General features: G+C 42.1%; 1 protein-coding gene across 1 annotated transcript in view; it reads right to left on the bottom strand.

Annotated features, from left to right (window-relative positions):
* Positions 1–21,149, bottom strand: part of gli3 (GLI family zinc finger 3) — a 164,203-nt gene extending 143,054 nt beyond the window's left edge. Inside the window, exon 1 of the mRNA XM_061965256.1 lies at positions 20,825–21,149. The gene's annotated coding sequence lies outside the window, so the exon portion shown is untranslated. The remainder of the gene's footprint in view (positions 1–20,824) is intronic.
* Positions 21,150–21,670: the final 521 nt, after the last annotated feature.

The raw sequence follows: 21,670 nt of genomic DNA, 5'->3' as shown, positions 1-21,670 counted from the left end.
GACCCCCGCATTGTTGATTCTAAAGGATCCAGGCAGATTTCGTCCAGCATGGCAACATAAACTAGCTGAATTCTGATTGGATACAAACTAAAACTAGAAACAACAGCATTGGAAGGAGCATAATATGACATGAAGAGAATATGAATACTTTTAGATATTTAGGGAAAGTAAATTTAAAAAAAACTTTTATCTTTAATTATGATCATGATTTTTGGTTATATTAGGCCAGCAGAGAAGGCCTTGCTGACCCTGACGGCACACCACTGATGATTTGTGCTAATATCGGATTAATATCGGTTTGAGCCACTACTCAAGTCAAAAAGTTGTACCGGGACATCGCTATTCATTATTTCAAAAAAGCTTTTCAGACGTGTGGAAGCAAAGCTGATAAAAAATAAAAAGGATAAAATCAGTTGAAAAAAAACTAGTTTGAGGTGCAGTGTGTGCTGCATGAAGCTACAGGTTATAAAGTCATTAGCCAAGTTGTTTTCCCTCCGTTAGACATCTTGAATTTGTCTACTTGCACTTTCATTCACTCCCGTGAGTCATCGGCATACGTGTCGGAGCAGCACGGCGTGATTAATGGCGGGAGCGAGCGTCTCCGAGGCCAAAGCCCGACAACAGCCAGGGGGCAGCGCGATAATGCGCAATAATAAAGGCGGCAGACAATCAGCCAGGCAAAGCGAGGCCTATTAGCTCGCCCCATCAGGATGGCTAAGTGAGAAATTAGCCCTTCCCGCGCTCCGCCACAATTCATCAAGCGCTAGCCTCCGAATCCCCTGCTCAAGAAGTCATAATGTTTACTTCCAGACCGGACTGGATGCCCCAGCGGCGAGCTTGATTGGCTCTTATTAATTCCCGCGCTGGCCCCCGGGCCACGCCATTTAAAGCGCATTAAAGGGTTCCAAATTGGATGAGATGAAGTTGTCTCGCTGTTTGGCTCTGGCGTGATAAAGCCGGACCCAAACAAGAAATGAGCGGGGAGGGCAAAGCAATCAGGATGTAAAGGAATGTCGAATGAGGCTGAGCTGAGCCAGGCGGAGGAATGCAGAGAGAGAGAAAAAACAAGGAGGCGGGAGGGGGGCAAACTAGCAATGGCATGGCTTTAATGTTCCACTTCCTGTGCGGATGGGAAGACGTCCAGGGGGTAACGGCGGGTTACGCATTCCGCGCGCGCTGAAAGGGATGACTCTGTTATACGTGCACGTTCACCTTATCTTTCAGGAGACGGGATGAACATTCCTTGGAATAAGGTCACTCTGTCAGCACGCCATCCGTGAGCCGACATGTCGTGTGGGAGGGGCTATATGGTCCAAATAAACTACACACTACAGACTTTCTCCTCAACTAACCACAGAAAAAAACACCGCCGCTGCCTCTAGTTTGGTCTTGTACGGAAAAACATCGCTTTGATCCGAAATCCTCCTAAGAAATCTGCGTCCTCTGTGGTGGATATTTGTGTTTGGCATAATTCCTCAACTCAAAATTGGGCAAAACAAAATGTACAACACAGAGAAAGTTGGTTTTCAAAAGAATATTGCAGTATTTTTCAACAAGATTTGTGTAATTTTGTGTGTCTGTAGCTTTAATGCTAATGAGCTATGTTTGCAAACACCTGTCTTTATTAACTTATTACATATACACTGTAACTCTGCACTTAAAAAAAAACCTGCTCAGTGGATTTGTGGTTAGTGTGTCCGCCCTGAGATTGGTAGGTCGTGAGTTCAAACCCCGGCCGAGTCATACCAAAGACTATGAAAATGGGACCCAATCAACAAATGATTCCCGAGCGCGGCAATCCGCTGCTGCTCACTGCTCCTCTCACCTCCCAGGGGGTTAAACAAGGGGATGGGTCAAATGCAGAGGGTAATTTCACCACACCTAGTGTGTGTGACTATCAGTGGTACTTTAACTTTAACTTAAATACATACTTGCCAACCCTCCCGATTTTCCCGGAGACTCACGAATTTCAGTGCCCCTCCTCAAAATCTCCCGGGGCAACCATTCTCCTGAATTTCTCCCGATTTCCACCCGGACAACAATATTGGGGGCGTGCCTTAAAAGGCACTGCCTTTAGCGTCCTCTCTCACCTGAAAAGGAGACTATTATATATGTCTCTGTTATCCATAGGTTTATCTATAACCCATAAAGTAGGCAGGCACAGAGCTACTTCTCAGCGTGTGTTTATTCCAGCCGGCACGTTAATACACTGACACAAAACATCCGGATTCCCATCATGAATTGCTTCAAAACTACGGCAAGTAGTAATGTCCAAAAACATAACAGAGACGAAGCAGAAGAACGAAGAAGAGACATGGCGACGACGAGTAAAAAGAAGAAGTACGCTTGCAAGTTCCAAAATGATTGGAAAAAATCATTTCATAAGTTCATCCAGGACAGCTCGAAGGGGAAGGGGTATGCTGCCCGCAAATTTTGGAGATCAGACTTCTCCATAGAACACGGTGGCCGAACGGATATACTCATTCATGAACGGATTATTGATATATATATTAGGGCTGGGCGATATATCGATATGCGCGATATATCGCGGGTTTGTCTCTGTGCGATATAGAAAATGACTAAATCGTGATATTCGAGTATGCGTTCTCACGCAGTTGCTTTTAGCTGCGGGCATTACACTACAGGCTCTTCCTACTCTTTCCTGTCTCTCCTCACAGACAGCAAGCGCACCTTCTTACACACGTCACATACTGTCACGTCATACGTCACATACGTATACGCCCTCTCCCAGCAGAGAGGTAGCAGCATTGGTAACGTTAGCTGTGATGCTAGCGGTAATACGAGAGAAAGAAGGTGCGAATCTGGTAACAAATGAAGGAATAATTAATTCCCCCAAAAAACAGCACGGGGTCCATCGTCTGGCGGTGGTTTGGCTTCAAGTGGGAATACTGTATGTCGAACAAACAACCGTAATATGTCAAGTGTGGAGCAAAAGCGTTGCTATAAAAAGTAGCATTACTGCTAATATGTAGCATCATTTGAAAAGTCCCCTGCTCGTGAATGAAGAGTGCTCACTCCAATCCAATCCACTTTATTGATATAGCACATTTAAACAACAAAAATGTTTCCAAAGTGCTGCACAACAATTTTAAAAACAATATTTACGTACTCCGCACGTCAACATCTCCGTTCGGTGCCACACGCCCACACCATCAAAATGCCGAGGCAAACATTTCCAGATCAACACCGTATGAAAAAAATAGTGATTTTTTTTAGTTGTGATTTCCCTCTCTGCATGAAAGTTTAAAAGTAGCATATATTAATGCAGTATGAAGAAGAATGTTTTAATGTAGACACATAGAATCATCATACTGCTGTGATTATATGCATCAAGTGTTCATTCAAGGCTAAGGCAAAATATTGAGATATAAATCTCCCGAATTCGGAGGTCTCAAGGTTGGCAAGTATGCTTAAATACAATAGATCACATACAACAATGTTAAATAAAGGGGGACTGGAATTTTTATTTTTTTATTTTGCCTATCATTCACAAGAATAAATAACTATGCTTGCTCTATGAACAACGGGACCAGATTTAAATTTCAGTCAGGGTGAATGGTAATATAATTTTTATCAAAACATTATTTTTGTTATCAGAATTATATCTTTCATTATTTATTTAACTATTTCGTAATGATGAAAACATCTCTTAGATATAGGTTCTTGAGGACCAAAGAGTATCAAAAACAGTCATTTTTTAGGAATTTTTGTGCATGTGTCCATTATTGGTGGTTTTTCGCCATTTCCGCGCCTCGCGGTGGGCGACTGTAAACAATTTCCCATGAACACTCGGAGGCTGCTGCTTGCGCAAACAAAGTGAATTGGCTCCCGGGGTCGTGCACGCGGGCTCATTTCAAAGGCAAAAACCCACACGGGGTGGAAGTGGTTGCTGTGCCGGATGGCAGCGCGGAGTGCGACTCCTCTACTCGGCGGCGTTGAGCCGATGGCAGGCGAGGTGTGACATCAAAAGGCGAGCGCGGCTCAGATGGAGTCCCGCAGACTTTGGAGACGACGCTCTCCCTTTGCTTTCATATCAGCTACGTTACACTTCACTCCCCCGCCAACCTTCGCCCGTCCCTCGACGCCAACTTGTAGAATACACACACACACACACACACACACACACACACGGAGTCTCGGGGGATTTGAGAGAGAAACACACACTGTTACTCATCGGAAACAAATTCATCAAAACCCCGCAGCTGCATACTTTGGATTTCGAAACTTCCCAGAGTTGGCAGAACCGTCCTGAAAATCCCCAACATCAAAAAGGAGCAGCAAGAATGTCATTACAGAACCCCCAAACAAACATTTGGATGTTTTTACTTGTTTGCCTTCCATAATGTGGAGCTGAAGCACACCTCTGTGGGTAAACAAGGCTGACGAGGAGGAAGAGGAAGGCGGGGGTCTTAATGAAGGCAGGGGGAGGTTGAGGTTAATTGGGAAGCATGGAGAGCAGCTGGCTCGGCGCTGGAAGTTAAGACAGGGATAATAAGTTCACCCGTTGCCACTTAGCGATGGGTGACATCAGAGGAAGTGAGCGGCGTAATCGCGGTCACATCTCCTGACTGGCGAAAAGGAAGGCCTCATCACTCACACGCACAATCATCCCTCGCTCCAGGACAGAGAAGGTCTACAAGTCGCTATGTAGATCTTCCCCACAATGGGCCCGCTAATGGCTTATTAGCCCACGTTAGCTTGTTTGCATTGATCGTCCGCGCCAGAGGCAGACGGCGAGCTCGCCCGTACGTAGCATGCGGCGCTATAATCGCATCGCAGCTTGTTTCAATAAAAGCGACATTAACATAAACCCCTCGCAAACACACTCCAACCTTCATCCTGCTTCGGTGCGTGCTAGGAGCAGGGAGGGAGACGCTGGAGGATTACCCAGTAATGGAGGCCATATGAGGAGGGGTCAAGAGTAACTTTTTTAGGTGAAGTGTGACCTTGTGAGAAAAAAATACCTTTTCCTGTTTTTTTTTAGTTGAATCATTTTGGACACATTTTCCCTGCTAAAAAAGGACAGTTCCATGTACAGTTTGTCTAAGCCAGGAGTCAGCGACCTGCATGCCTCTCTTTTGCGCCGCCCTAGTGGCTCCCTGGAGCATTTTTAAAACAGGATTGAAAATGGAAAAAGATGGGGGGGAAATATTTTTTTTGTTTTACTATGTTTTTTGTTTGAGGACAAACATGACACAAACCTTCCCCAATTTTTAGAAAGCCCACTGTTTAATATTGGTGAACATTGTTTTGTCCTACTAATTTCGGCGGTTCTTGAACTCACCATAGTGTGGACTGTGACGCAACATTTTGTTTACATGTAAAATCTTCCACTCCTTCTTTGCCTCATTTTATCCACCAAAAGTTTCATGCTGTGCGTGAATGCACAAAGGTGCGCTTTGTTGCTGTTATTGACTTGTTGGCGTGCTAACATGCTATTTAGGCTAGCTGTATGTACATATTGCATCATTATGCCTCGTTTGTAGGTATATTTGAGCTCATTTAATTTCCTTTACCTTTATCCTCTTTGGATATAATTATTTTGCATGTCTAATGACATATTATCTGTATGTAATATTGGCTGCATTTCAGATAGTTGTTTGTGTGCCATGTTGTTCCAGACCACAGTAAACGTTACCGAGCTTGCCAAAGATTGTAATAAATCCATTAAAAGAAGACAGCCTGCCATTTCCTTTACTTGGACACACACATCTATACATTCGGCCATTAAAAGCCAGTAATTTCCAGGAGTTATCTCACCTTCTAAGTAGCCTCTGGTTTACTAGTGATTTCTAATGTTGTAAAAATGTGTTGAATAAATATTACATTTCAACATTTCTGTCAACGAAGATTTGCTTCAGCCTGCAACACATAGTCATTTTGATAGTAGGCTATTATAGCTAATATAGACACTTACGTCATGTGTTGCCTTAATTTTAAGACTTTTATACAGCTTTTCGTTTTTTGCGGCTCCAGACAGATTAGTTTTTTGGTCCAATATGGCTCTTTCAACATTTTGGGTTGCCGACCCCTGGTCTAAACTAACTATACTCCTGAACCGCTGAACACAAAAGGGTGAACATTTGTCGAAACATGCCCCCCTTCCGTGTTTCTGAAAGGTACACCATCACAAAGGGGCGCTGTTAATAAAACCCTCAGGTCTGGTTGACTTGAAATTTCTCACACAGCTCTACTCTAGAGAGTTTAGCCCAACTCCCACCCAATTTAATATGTACATTTATGGGATTGCTTAGCACATGAGTGCAAAATATGAGCAGGATTAGTTGAAAAACACGGCCGCCATCAAGCAAAATGTCAAGCCCTCATTGTATAAACTTATGCTTTTGGTGTACGAACCTTGTCTCAGTGTACGAACATTTCATCTACTCATTGTGTACTTCGCAGCGCATCATATCTATTGTGGGCGAGCTGATTGATCTCCGTGCTCAATCAGTAGTTAGCTTTGGTGCTAAGAGTTACTTAGAAAGCTTTTTAATTCAAATTAAATTTCAGCCTTTTTACAATGTTTTGTTAGCTAAATATGAGTTCAAAAAAGTTAAAAGTTAAAGTGTCACACACACACTAGGTGTGGCGAAATTATTCTCTGCTTTTGACCCATCACCCTTGATCACCCTCTGGGAGATGAGGGGAGCAGTGGGAAGCAGCGGTGGCTGCGCCCGGGAATAATTTTTGGTGATTTAACCCCCAATTCCAACCCTTGATGCTGAGTGCCAAGCCGGGAGGTAATGGGTCCCATGTTTATAGTCCTTGGTATGACTTGGCCGGGGTTTGAACTCACAACCTACCGATCTCAGGGCGGACACTCTAACCACTACGCCACTTTCCCTTTCGCTGCACGCCAAGAAAATTAACCGACAAGTTAACGTTTAGTTTATTAGTTTATTATTTCTTCGGTCAGTGGTCAACAAAATAAACAAACAGTTTTACATAAACAAACAGTTGTACATTCATAAATTGAAAATGTTGCAGACCGAAAGGGTTTAGGCAACATGTGGATTTGATTTTTTATTCCTAATCATTGTAGCGACCTGGCTGTTAAAGTTAAGGAATTAAGTGATTTCAAACTGTGAGTGCACCACAAGGCTAGTGACAATGTGCTGCAAATGAGGACAGTTCAGCCAGTTGTTGTTGTTTTGGCTTTGTTAATAGGTAGAAAGTTGATCTTGTTATGTTTGTTTGATGTACAGTATGTGCTTTGTATTGTGTTCAAAGTGTACACATGTTTACTGAAATATGAATAGAATAGGCTTCAATTGCACATTAAGAACAAGCTTGAAGCCATTATTCATGTTTACATTGTTTCTTATGGAGAAATGTTCTTTAAAATATCAACATTTCTATTTACTAACTCTGTTCATTAGTCGAGGTTCTACTATACAATTTGAGGCCCTTCTGTCATATTTATTTTACCAAAGCGTAAGTTAATAAAGCACAATGCAATAATAAACAAAGCGATTTGATTGAAAAACAAAGTGTAGCAAATTTTACATCAAAAGTCAGGCTTTTGTCCAAAAGTGTCTAAAAGGCAAAAAGTCGCCACCTCAGTAAATAATGAATGATCAATTCCAGCTGTAAACAACATAGAAATGATAAATATCAGATTTCATCTCACAGCAACAACATTACCGCAGAGTTAGTCTTAGCCTGCTGGCATTAACATTCAGTCACTCCGGTTGAGGTTTACAACTACACAAACAGCGTGTCACTGTATACTTTTAGAGTATTTAACAAAATAATACACATTAAACTGCATATATACTATCTTGAACGGCTGAGTAAAAACACTACAAGATAGTTCTACTAATCAGCGTTCAGACGTCACACAAACCTTCCTGCAACTCAAAAGTTCCTATCGTTCTTCTTTCTCTGTTATCAAGTATGTGGTAATACAAATACACAAGAAATAATAAACAAACAAGTGGTTCCCCATACTCTAATGGCGACTGAAATTTTGAATACAAAGTGGAACACAAAAATAGGAGTGCACACAAAAGTCGCTTCATATCCGAATCGCGATTCTTATCCATCCTGATCCTAAATCGATTCATAGTTTTCAAAAATCAATTTTAAAAATAAAAATACAGTTATTTATTTTTTAATAGGAATCAATTTTCCTGTTTTGAAAAAGTTTCATTATAATTATTACGGTATACCAAATAATACATTGCAAGAATCGGTTTGCATCAAGAATCAAGAATCGATTCTGAATAGAATCGTCACCCCAGGAATCAGATTTGGATCAAATCGTTAGGTGCCCAAAATTTCAAACCCCTCGCCCCAATTGTGTCCAACCAATCAGTGTTCGATAGCACAGTCCTGTTAAGTTCCTGTAGGAACCTTTACCGGGGATTAAAATAGTTCCTGTAGAACTTTATATACCCAGGTAGTTTTTGGTGGAAACGCAGGGGCCGCGGTGTTTCTTTTAGCAGGTAAAACGTAAAAGTTCCTGTGGTGGAAAAAGGCCTTTTGAGGATATTTGTATTGCATGCTTGGTGTCACTAAAGTGATTTACAGTTTGACATGTGCTGCCATCAAAGCAACAGGTGGTGCTGTAACCACAAAACACAAGCCTGAAGGTGCCTCGTCTCATTAATCAACCCTATTTCTGCAACCTTCTTGACTTTGCGGATTGTTTTCTCATTACGCTTTTATTGTGCAAGGGGAAGGTTATCATTAATAACTGGGGTGAGAAGAATTTTCATTCGTGGCTCCTATAAGGTCTTGGACCCCAAAACGCAAAGGAATGATAGTTCCTGTTCCTGTGGGTTTAGGTCTTATGGTGTTCCCTCCCACCTTACACAGTGAGGGGGTCGAGGGGAGCATTTGGGGACGAAAAAAGGGGAGGGCAGGTAGCCCGTAATGGGAGGAGACAGACACAGAGCCGCACAAAAGCCGAGCTTTATAAATAATTCTAAAAGCTAACGGGATCCTTGTACCTGTTATGTGTGGAATACTCTCACACACGCGTGAGTCCCAGTGTCCTCTGCAGTGGACATTTTTAGAATACTTTTTTTTTTCCAAAATATGTAACTCTGACAGGAGTAATAGACTAAAAACAAACTAATGTCCACCACAGAGGATGATGGTTCTCAGGAGGATATAGCACCGAGGGGTCCTTTCTTACGGGGGCCTGCTCGGATCGCTAATAACGCAGCAGAATTTCATTCGGAAAGACAAGAAAGGTCAGGATTTTGAGACACACACGCACGCGCACACACTCCAAGCCCAGCACTTATCATGCAGGGCAGTGAAACACACCGGAGACCTGTCTTGTAAATCTCTTTGTGAAAGCAGCTTTGGGGTGGGAGTGGGGGGTAGACAGGGGCTTACACACTGAGCCCTGAGGTAGAGCTAGGAGTGTAAGAGTGGTCGTCCACACACACACATACACATACACTCCTACATTTCATCTTCCTCACTTTGCTTCCGACCCACATTTTCCTCGCCATGCTCTCACCCCCCCCCCGGACTCGCAGGGCTGAGGCCCCCCCCTTCCCCGCCCGCGGGCCGCTGGGCATGGCGGTGACTAATGTCCTGCGTGGGCCCGGACAATGAGTCCGAGAGCGGATGGGGAAAGTGTCGAGGAGTGGGAGAAAAAAGGGGTCCGGTCCGGCACCTTTGACAAATGGACGCCTTCTCGCCGGTCAGGCCTCTCCTTGCACCGGGGGAGGCTTTACAACGTGGCGCTCTGCAACCTGCATCTGCCATATAATGAATTCTTTAGGAAGTCCAACCTGGCTTTTCTTCATGAATAAGATATACTTCCAAAGAATGTCGCCCCCCCCGCCACCCCACCCTCCCGCCCCTCCTTTAATAAAAACACCAGTGTAGACGTTTTGGGGGCCTCCGTTCTTCTCCTCCGCAACTTTTTTCCGCCCTTCCCCTGGCCTGTCAGCAGCAGAAGGCCGCCCCCACGTTTCGCCGGGAAGTTCATAGAGCACGATGACAAACTGTCATTGAAAATGTCTCCCTCTCTTTCAAGGAACTTGGATGCGCTTCATCCTGCACGTCGCGCCCCCTCCCTCCCATGGAGCCCTGAAAGGAACTGGGCTTTGTCTACAGAGAAAAAGGAGAGAGGAATCCCCCCCCCACCCCACCCCACACACACACAGCCCACCTCCCCTTATTCCATCCCCAAAACCCTGTTCCTCATTCCCTGTGGAGTATTGTTAAATCACAGCCCCCCCTTTCTCTCCCCCTCTTAAAACAGCATGCTTTGCATGAGAAAAAACGATTAGTCTTCAAATGCAGCGCTGTCAAGGTGGGGAGGTGGGGGGCTTGGGGCAGAAGTTTGCTCAGATAGTTGAGTTCTTCTTTTCTCCAAGATGAGGAGGCACTATTAAAGCCAGGCTCTGTCAGCATTCTTTGCGAAATCCAAAAAAAAAAAAAGAAAAAGAAAAAAAGAACAAGTCTAGAACGGGACGGAAACGAAGAGTGAAAGGGGGGGGGGGGCAAGCAGGGGGGGCATGTTTGCTGTGCTTCTTTCAGGTATTAACCTCCTGACACGGCAAACAATAGACCCCTCATTGACCTCCACTCCAGGATGCGCTGAGACTCCGAAATGAAAGAGTGAGGGACGAGCGCCATGGGACCGCAAACACACAGGGTTCACATTGTGACGCTTTGAATGCAGAACTTCATTAATGACGCGGGGAGGAGGGGGACACAAAACGTTTAGAGGAATAAGAGCGTGCTTCAAGTGACGGATCGTTCCCGTCGAAGGCGGCACGGTGTCACATGTGCAAAAACAAACCGGCGCTCAACTTTACGAGCAAACGGCCCCCGGAGCAAAACACTTCACCTCTCGCTGCGACAATTCACGCCGCCGCAGAACTGAAGACGTTTTTTTGTTTTTTTTACTGCAGCGAAAGGTGAAGGAGATGAGCGGCGCCCTCGTCCCGCTCCTCCTCAAGTACGTGAGAAAAGAAAACACTCACATTCGTTTATTTAGACTGGCGCTAAACTCTGTTTCCTGTTCATTAGGCGAACGCGGCGCCGTGCCCGCAGGAGATGCGGCGTGAACGTCCGCATCAAATGGAGCTGAGGCTCAACACGTTCATCCCTGCTGGCGATCTTGCGCGCCGTCGACACGGACTGCCTGACTGAGTTAAACGTGCGCGGATGTGCGCACGGAGGAACTATCCAGCAACAACTGAGGCCTCATTTCCACCAAACGGTGCAGAACGGTTCAGTTTGAAGACCAAACAACCGAGCGCCAAAGAATGGACTCTAATGGCCACCTCAGTTGCAAAGTTGCAAAATAAAACAAATACTTTTGCACTATTTGCACGACCCATCAGCTAAACCCGATACTTGGGTCCAACAGTTTTAAGGCAAACTTGTATACACGTCCTACAAACGAACGTGCACTCCCTAAAGCAGTGATTTTCAACCACTGTGCCGCGAGATATTGTCTGGTGTGCCGTGGGAAATGATGCATCTTCACCTAATTGGTCCAAAAAATATTTTTTGCAAATCAATAATCATAATAATGTGCCGTTGTCTAGTGCCTGTGCAGTGTAGAGCTTGGCAGGGTAATCTTGTAATACTCCATATCACTAGGTGGCAGCAGGTAGTTCATTGCTTTGTAGAAGTCGGAATGCGTCGAGGATGGTTTGTCGTGATCCCAATAGGCAGAGCACAGCGGGAGACAGCGTGCAGGTAAAAAGGTGTGTAACACTTAAACCAAGTCCTGCTAGGAAAAGGCACTGAAGCATAGGGATGGCTATGTAAAACAAAAGTAAAACTGAACTGGCTACAAAGTAAACAAAAACAGAATGCTGGACGACAGCAAAAACTTACAGCGTGTGGAGCGGAGACGGCGTCCACAAAGTACATCCGTACACGACATGACAATCAACAATGTCCCCACATAGAAGGATAGCGTACGCACAACTTCAATAGTCTTAAATGCAAAAACAAATTGGATGCGGGAAATAGCACTCAAAGGAAGGCGTGAACACCAACAAAACAGGAAGGGTCACCAAAATAACAGCGCAAGACAGGAACTAAAGCACGACACACAGGAAACAACAACAAACTCAAAATAAGGCACGACAACCTGGTGGAGTTTCATTTTTTAACCTTTTCTGCTTGTGGTGTGCCTCCGTATTTTTTTATGAAAAAAATGTGCCTTGGCTCAAAAAAGGTTGAAAAACACTGCCCTAAAGAGCTCAAGAAGTCCTTGTGGACTTAATAGGACTGTTGAAGAAAGTACATTAAGATATGGGGCGGTATAGCTCGGTTGGTAGAGCAGCTGTGCCAGCAACTTCATTGCAGGTTCGATCCCCGCTTCCGCCATCCTAGTCACTGCCATTGTGTCTTTGGGCAAGACACTTTACCCACCTGCTCCCAGTGCCACCCACACTGCTTTAAAAATGTAACTTAGATATTAGATAGGGACGGCGTGGCGCAGTGGAAGAATGGCCGTGCGCGACCCGAGGGTCCCTGGTTCAATCCCCACCTAGTACCAACCTCGTCATGTCCGTTGTGTCCTGAGCAAGACACTTCACCCTTGCTCCTGATGGGTGCTGTTTAGCCCCTTTCATGGCAGCTCCCTCCATCAGTGTGTGAATGTGTGTGTGAATGGGTAAATGTGGAAGTAGTGTCAAAGCGCTTTGAGTACCTTGAAGGTAGAAAAGCGCTATACAAGTACAACCCATTTATCATTTATATTGGGTTTCACAATGTAAAGCGCTTTGAGTCACTTGAGAAAAGTGCTATATAAATATAATTCACAAAAATATGTAAAAACTGGACCAAATATTTGAATACATTCTCAGAATTTCCAAGGTGTATATTCATTTACCGTATTTTCCGGACCATAGGGCGCACCGGATTATAAGGCGCACTGCCAATGAATGGTCTATTTTCGATCTTTTCGATCTTTCATACAAAAGGCGCACCGGATTATAGGGCGCATTAAAAAAGTCATATTATTATGACTTTTTTCTAAATGGAAAACACTTCCTTGTGGTCTACATAACATGTAATGGTGGTTCTTTGGTCAAAATGTTGCATAGATTATGTTTTACAGATCATCTTCAAGCCGCTTTCTGACAGTGGCTTCCGGATGCGCCGTTTTGTGGGCGGTATTATTTACGTGGCTCACCTTCGGCAGCGTTTTCTCCCTGTCATCTTTCTTGTAGCGGTGTAGCGTGCAAGGACGGGAGTAGAAGAAGTGTCAAAAGATGGAGCTAACTGTTTTAATGACATTCAGACTTTACTTAACTCAATAACGGAGCAGCATCTCCTCATCCAGAAACAACAACAAGGCCGGAAATGTGTCCCGTGAAAAACCGTCCGACCGGAACTCTAATAACTAAAGTTCCTTGGGTGAATAATGTAAACTCACTATACCGGTATGTTTTAGCGCTTTCATGGCGAGTTTACTGACAGATATAAGTAAGAACTTTACACTACTTTATATTAGAAATGGCAACAGCGGAGGATGAATGTCCCATAACAAGAAGATACAGAAAAAGAAGAAGCCTATCAACTACGTACTTGGCACGGACTACAAAGGCGGATGCATGCAATTTTTCAGGATTTATAAAGATCCCAAATACAGATCAGCAGGTATCAGAAGGTAAGAAAAGTTGCTTTTGCATAATATTGCGAAACAAAATGCCAGATAATATGTCTTAGCTTATACACACACCTTAATAATACTTGTATGTTTACTGCGCCGACAATCCACCAAGCGGAGCAGTTTCATAGCTTACCTAAGTCGTACTAAAATATTTTGATAGATTTTTGAGCGCCGTGTGTAATGTTCTTTATTTTCAATGGAACATATAAAATGTTGGTGGTGTTTACTTGAGTGATATTGCACTAATACGTACTCTTACCACATATCTCGTATGTTTGACTGCCATCTACTGGTCACACTTATCATTACACCATGTACCAAATAAAATTGCTTAGAGGTCGGTGAGCAAAACCAGAATTATTTCATACATTAGGCGCACCGGGTTATTAGGCGCACTGTCGAGATTTGAGGGGAAAAAAAGGATTTTAAGTGCGCCTTAGAGTTCGCAAAATACGGTAAATAGATTTTGGCGCTTTGTGTTCATTCTAACTCATAAAAACATTATAATGAATGCATCTCCTCATTACCACATCGTAACTCTGCCTCTTAACTAGGGATGTAACAACAGAGGTGGGTAGTCATGCGCTATATTTACTCTGTTACATTTACTTAAGTAACTTTTTGGATACATTTAACTTGTCAGAGTAGTTTTAATGAAACATACTTTTTACTTTTACTTGCGTATTTCTGAGAGGAAACGCAATTTTAACTCCGTTACATAGAGTTTAATTCTGATAGTATTATTATCATTATATTCTGATCGTATTATTTATATCATAATTGTGTAAAATAATCGATTAAGGCTTGCAAAGACGTATCCTTATGTCAGTGACCTTGCTTCCCTGGCACTGTCACATGACTCTGTTTCGCCAAGCTTGAGTGACGTTTGAAACCATTTCACCAATCAAACAAACACAAAGTACTGCTCTGGGAGGCTGAAATAGGTCTGTATTTTTTAAGTATATGATCAAATAAAAACCTACTTGTTTAATAATTACCAGAATGTTCCCAAAGAAGACACTTTAGTTACGTGACATTACGTGAGAACCGCTGAACTGAGAAACCTCCTAAACCGCTAAAAAAAGCTATCTTTTTGTATATCTCTGAGGATCCTAATAACCACAAGTGTCATTTAAACACATTAAAACATGGAAAGTTGTACTTATCTGTTAGATCCGTAGCTTTAAAGTTACGCGCGCTAGCTTATTAGCATGTAGCATTCTCTTCTACTGCTGTTTCTACATTCTAACATAGCTAAACAAGCTGAAATGACCACAATCGCCCCATAGTGTACGAGAGGCACACTGCGTATGGGCAACAGCCACATTAGAGATAAGATCATAAAAAAAACCTACAACTTCACATGTAGCTGTGAAAATAGAAGCAACTGAATTATTTGACAAACCAGACTAATCTAGTACATAGAAATGTACTGACTGTAAAAAGTGACGTGGCGTCAGGCAAGGCCGCACAAATCTTCGATGATTACTTTCAAACTAGTAAAAATACAATTATATAATGTGCTGTCGTCTGTGTCAGTAGAAATGTTCACATTTCAGCCTACAAGAATTCCAATTCTAAATAGAGAAAACATGTTGCACTAAATTTTATATGATTTTTATATTTTACGCAAACACACGCACACACCAACTACAATCGTAGTAAAAAAAAACATTAAAAAAATAGCTACTAGAAAAATCAGAAGTTACTCACAAGTTACTCAATAACTGAGTAGTTTTTTTACGGAATACTTACTTACTCTTACCCAAGTAATTATTTGGATGACTACTTTTTACTTTTACTTGAGTCATATTATTAAGTAACGATACTCTTACTTGAGTACAATTTTTGGGTACGCTACCCACCTCTGTGTAATGATGATAAACCGTGGTAAAACTCAAACCAGTTAGTATTACCGTTTCAAATTTTTATGATCGTAAAACCGTGATTGATTATCACACACTGAAAAACTTTGTGATTCTGCTGAAATCCTAGAGAAGCAGCAAGTGCGCTAATTGCTAGCTAGCTTGAATGCTAGAATTAATACAAGACACATTAACCTTTTAAAATTTAAAAAACTCGATTAAAAGATATCAGTGTGTGTGTACAAGAAGCATCTTCAACAATAACGTGATGATAAGAAAACAACCGTGATCATTTTGGTCACAACAACCATAATATGACATTTTCATATTGTTACATACCTACTCTTAAAGGGGACCAATTCTGCAAAACCACATATTCTTACCTATTAGTACCTCTATTTGTATATTTGGGATCTGCATAAGTACCAAAAATGTGTTATTTTCTCTGGTTTCAAGCTGAGCTCTCCCCACCACCACCACCACCACTATGTTTACCTTTCCTTCCCTCCTCTTTACAGGTGGCAACCCATCAGTCTTCCTGTTCTGTTCACTGTATGTCTGTTCTTTGACGGGTTGTAGTAAAAACTAATCTTGTCGTACTTTTTAAGTGCAATGACAATCAATTATATTATATTCAAACCATGGTGGCACTGCAGAGATATTTATAAAACAATCTTGCCTTGAATTCTTCTCCCAAATGAGCCTTTTGAAATATGTCCTATTGGTGAAGTTTTTTTCCGCAGGTGTGACGTCAGCGAATATCTTCATATATGGTAGAAATGTACAATTTCTACAAATTGTAGAAATGTTTCTACAATTGTAGTCCGATGTTGTGGTCAATAAATTACTTCTTTTTCTCCATCCTCCTGTTGTGGGGCAGACTGGCTCGTACATGCACATGCATCCTCCGCTGTTGCTATTTCTAATACAAAGTAGCGTAAAGTTTAAACTTATATTTGTCAGTAGACTCCATATGGAAGCGCAAAAACTACAATAAAGATGGTGGAGATAATACGCCGTTCGAAGTGGAGGTACGTAAATAAGACCGCCCACAAAACGGCGCCTCCTGAAGAGACGGTCAGAAAGCGGCTTGAACACTGTCTGTAAAGCAATCTATGCAAAATTACCAAAAAACCACCACTGCATGTTATGTAGACCAGTGTTTTTCAACCTTTTTTGAGCCAAGGCACTTTTTTTTTATTGAAACAATCCAAAGGCACACCACCAGCAGAAATCATTAAAAAAATGAAACTCGATATTGACAATTAACAGTCATTGGTTATGACTTTAAACCATAACCAAGCATGCATCAATATAGCTCTTGTCTCAAAGTAGGTGTACCGTCATGACCTGTCACATCATGCCGTGACTTATTTTGAATTCTTTGGTGTTTTCCTGTGTGTAGTGTTTTAGTTCTTGTCTTGCGCTCCTATTTTTGGTGGCTTTTCCTGCTTTGTTCGTATTCTCCTGTAGAAGTTTTATGTCTTACTTTGAGCACTAATCCCCGCACCTGCTTTGTTTTAGCAATCAAGACTATTTCAGTTGTTGCTATCCTTCTTTGTGTGGACATTGTTGATTGTCATGTCATGTTCGGATGTACTTTGTGGACGCCATCTCTGCTCCACAGTAAGTTTTTGCTGTCGTCCAGCATTCTGTTTTTGTTTACTTTGTAGCCAGTTCAGTTGTAGTTTCGTTCTGCATAGCCTTCCCTAAGCTTTGATGCCTTGTTTTAGGGGCACTCACCTTGTTTATTTTTGGTTTAAGCATTAGACACCTTTTTACCTGCACACTGCCCCCCGCTATCGTCTGCATACTGTGATCACGACAAACCATCTACAAAGCAATTAGCTATCTGCTGCGACCCACTGATAAGAGTATAACACGGTTACTATGCCGAGCTCTAGACAGCACAGACAGTCAACAACGGCACATTTGCGGATTATAATTACTAGGTTGCAAAAAATATTTTTAACGCAATTAGGTGAAATTACATAATCTCCCATGGCACACCAGACAATATCTCACGGCACACTACAGTGGTTGAAAAACACTGATGTAGATCTAAGGAAGTGTTTCAAATGTAGAAAAAAAGCATAAGCATCTGGTCTGACAGAGCCTAAGAGGGCGTAGCAGGAGGGATCAGTGTTGCCAACTTAGAGAGCGGTCACACCCCTCTAGATTGTCTGACGAGCGAAAAAAATATTCAGAATTTTCTGGTCTTTTTGAAACTCCAACATGAAAGCATTCATTTGCTTTTCTTTATACGTTTTTTGCTCACATGCGTCACGGCCAACTATGCAAATTTGAGTTGACATCAGCAACCTGGATAGATTGTGAGAAACACACTAAAGTTTGAAGAAATAACGTCAGCTTGTACACACTTGTACTTCTTATTAGCTTGTTTCTTGGTTGATTAGTTAGCCATACTTACGTTCGAAAACTGCGTAAATGAAAATAATTTTTTCAGTAATGTTGCGTGAATCCTACTTGCAAAGTTCACTGACAGGCAAGTCTGTGGATCAAAATTTTGATTTTTAAGGCCCTGGTGTGTTACCGAGTCCTGCAGTTTCTTCAGGCACATTATGAAACCGCTGGCGTCTCGGCCTCAGATCAAGAAAGGAGATAAAGTCAGGTCCTGAATATGCACGGCACACATCTATAATGACAGAATATCGCCATACGCCTTATCCAAAGACATCACCCGGCTTGAAAGGTGCCTTTAGCAGGCTCCTTGAAGCAAAGGGCGGGGGGGGGGAGTCGGGGGTCCCGCACTGGGACAATGATGGTGGAGGAGAGGGGGGGCGCGAGAGCGGGAACACATAGCATATTAAATCGGCCGTCGGAGATGGCTGGTCCGCACGGAGCGCCGCAGAGCCAGATCTGAAGCATGCCCTGAAGGGATGGCTGGGCCTGGGGATTAGCGGGCCAAGGAGGAGCCCTCCTGCGCCCCTTCCTTCTCGTCTCCGCACGCACGCAAATGTATCCGGACGTTTTCACGTTATAGCTCGCCATCGCCAACTTTCTCCTCCTTCAACCCTATCCCCACCTCCCCTTTCCACATTAATCGTCTACTGTCAGGAAGCTCCTGGTTGAAAACTTTCCATCAGCCAGGCTGAAGCTGGCGTTTTATAAACAAACAAGCCGAGCCGAGGCGACATGTCCCGGCAGCCAAACAGCAAATTATCTTAAAGGAAAGTCAACTTCCTTCACAACACACAAGCTCTCGCACCTCTTTTGAGGGCCGCCATTAGCACCACAACACAGCTCATTAGGGCATACAAACTTGATAGCAGGTATTCTTCCAAAGGGGTGGGGAAAAAAGCCTGAGGACACGGTGTGTGTGTGGGTGTGTTTGTGTGTGTGCGTGTGTGCGTGTTAAAAAAGGAGGAGAGGCCATAGCTCAAAAAGCTAATAGAATGTCACCTCCTCGCATTAACATGACAGCTTCTATTCTGCAGGGTCAGAGGGTCACGGGTGCGGCGAGCAAGCGTAACTCTTGCATAATTTGGGACTTAAAAAGTTGAGATAAACAGCACTATCTGGAATACCCGCCGGATGTTCGCATTTTCCGGACCGCTCCTCGCCGCATATACATCTTCTTCTTCATTCCTGCAGATTAGCATCTTAAACGCTGCCGCATTCATCACCATCTTAACGAGACAAAGTCCTTTTTTTGTTGGTAAAGGTGCACCTGTTTTACACCAATACCCTTGACTCCTGCCCTTAAATAAAACACATATTTCTGCTATATTTATTACTATTAAATCTTATTGCAATACTACAAAAAATTGATGACAGCTTAACAATTCACCATATGAATTGTAACTTACTTCACCGAGTATTATCTATTTATTTTTATTGTGATTACTTATGGAGTGCATTGTGAATAAATTGAGAGCAGGAAGTGAACAAAAGTTTTAGCAACTGTTATGTAAAAGAAAAGGGGTAGGATTAAATAAGCTCTGCTTCTTCCTACTCCTTTTCGAACATGTTGAAAAGAGAAACTGGACATTGTGATGTATCATGTTGTATGCATGCATGTTCGAAATAAACTCAAACTCAACTCAAATAAGTGGGCTAAATTAATGCAATACTTAATAATTAATTTAATTAAGTAAATTAAACTTACTCCAGGGGGAAATATTATTTTATGAATATATATATATATATATATATATATATATATATATATATATATATATATATATATATATATATATTATAATATAATAATTGTGTACATTACACTTTCATTTATTAAACATTTATTATTGGGGTTTATTTTTATGTATATGAGGCCTTACTATAATTACATAATATTCTCATGTTGTCACTGGTTTAAAAACAGAAGATTTTCACAGCACAAAATTGTATACATTTAATAATAACTAACTCTATAGCCAGGATAATTACGACTAAAACACCATCAAAAATATAGATTTTTTTAAATATTTTTTTGTGGCGGCTTCACCTCAGCCGTGCCTAATTTTGTGAGCGTGAAAAAGAGAAGGACTGGAACCCTGGCATGATGAAACCCGAGAGCGGCCGAGCAGATCAAATGTGGAACAGCTGGCGAGCACTTTCAAACAAATATCTCCACATGTGGAAGTCGCTTTTTTTTTTTTTTTCATGTGGCCCGACCAGCAAAAATCAACACAAACTTCCACCCCCCCATCAAGAATGAAAACATGACGTCTAAATGTTGGCATCCTTAAATAATTGTACTTCTCCTTTTGTGTTTGTTGTCCAATAAAGTCATATAAAAAGTTATCATTTTTTAAATAATTACCTCTGATCATTGACGCGGCACATGAACTTAAAAAATAAAGGCAGTGATGCAAGTAATAATTACACCTGAATGCTTGAGGTCAAAGGTCAAGCCACGTGCTTAAGAGTGCACAGACAATTTTGAGAGTGTGTGTGTGTGTGTGTGTGTGTGTGTGTGTGTGTGTGTGTGTGTGTGTGTGTGTGTGTGTATGTGTGTGTATATTCTTGTTAACGGTTTCAACAAGTCAGAAACAACACACACACACACTCACACAAAAACACACACACAGAGTGAAATATGATCACACGTGTGCCCCCCACAACTTTACACACACACACACCACGATTCCCACTCAGTGTGCGTCCAAAAAGTTGTATTCTATCCTACGCTTATTACACGACTACGTGTTCTAAAACATGGTTACACAACATTAATTACGCGTGTTTTTTTCACTCCAACTCAACTTTTCCATGAAATTGCTTGACCGAGGACTTCGCACTGTTCCAAAACTTACTCCCAAAAAAGTGTGTAAATGCACAAGGAATAGGCGTGACTCACTTTTGGGGGGGTCTTTCTTCCAGTTGCGCCTCTGGAGATGTCCTGGAAGACTTTTCCTTCTTCTTTCTCCACGCTGCAACTCCCAAACGGCGCGGTCAGAGTTTGTCCTCCTCTCCTTCTTTTTCTTCTTCTTCTTCTTCTTCTTTCTCGCACTTTGCTGCCTTCAAGGGCCGTCGGACAAGCAAGTATCAAGTCCGCCACACAAGTGACGACGACCGCGCGATACTAAAAAAAAAAAAAAAGAAAAAGAAAGAAAGAGTGCACGTCACACCGTTGTGGCGTTTTTTTGTATTTTTTTTTTAGTGCGCGTTTTTCCCCCCGCAAGGAGAAGAGAGGGTGAAGTGTGGGACTCCAGCTGCTCCTTCCCCCGCTTGACTCCTCCCTCCTTAACTCCATGCAACCCTCCTTCTTTAAAAAAAAAAATGTACCCCTCTTTTTCCTTTTCTTCTTCCAATCACTTGAAAAAACTTTTTTTTGTCACATGACTGTGCATGGACAACTTAACACTGCACACCTAATAGAATATTCCTATAATAAATTACATAAATAAATGCATTTATATTTTACTGGTATTAATACATTAATATGCATGTGTTCTAATCACAACAAATTAAAAATATGGTTTGACAAAAACAGACTATCTTTGAATCTCAGTAAGACTAAAATAATGCTATTGTGTAACAGTAGAAGAGAAAGTCAAACACAAATACAGATAGACGGAGTAAATATTGAAAGGGTAAAATAAAACACATTTTTGGGTGTAATAATAGATGATAAAATGAATTGGAAATCTCATGTAAAAAAATATACAACATAAAGTAGCAAGAAACACATCAATAATGAATA

This window comes from Nerophis lumbriciformis, linkage group LG07 (genome assembly GCF_033978685.3).
Source record: "Nerophis lumbriciformis linkage group LG07, RoL_Nlum_v2.1, whole genome shotgun sequence".
Taxonomy (NCBI): Eukaryota; Metazoa; Chordata; class Actinopteri; order Syngnathiformes; family Syngnathidae; genus Nerophis; species Nerophis lumbriciformis.
Note: the sequence above shows the minus strand (reverse complement) of the source record. Positions and strands in the feature narration are given on the sequence as shown.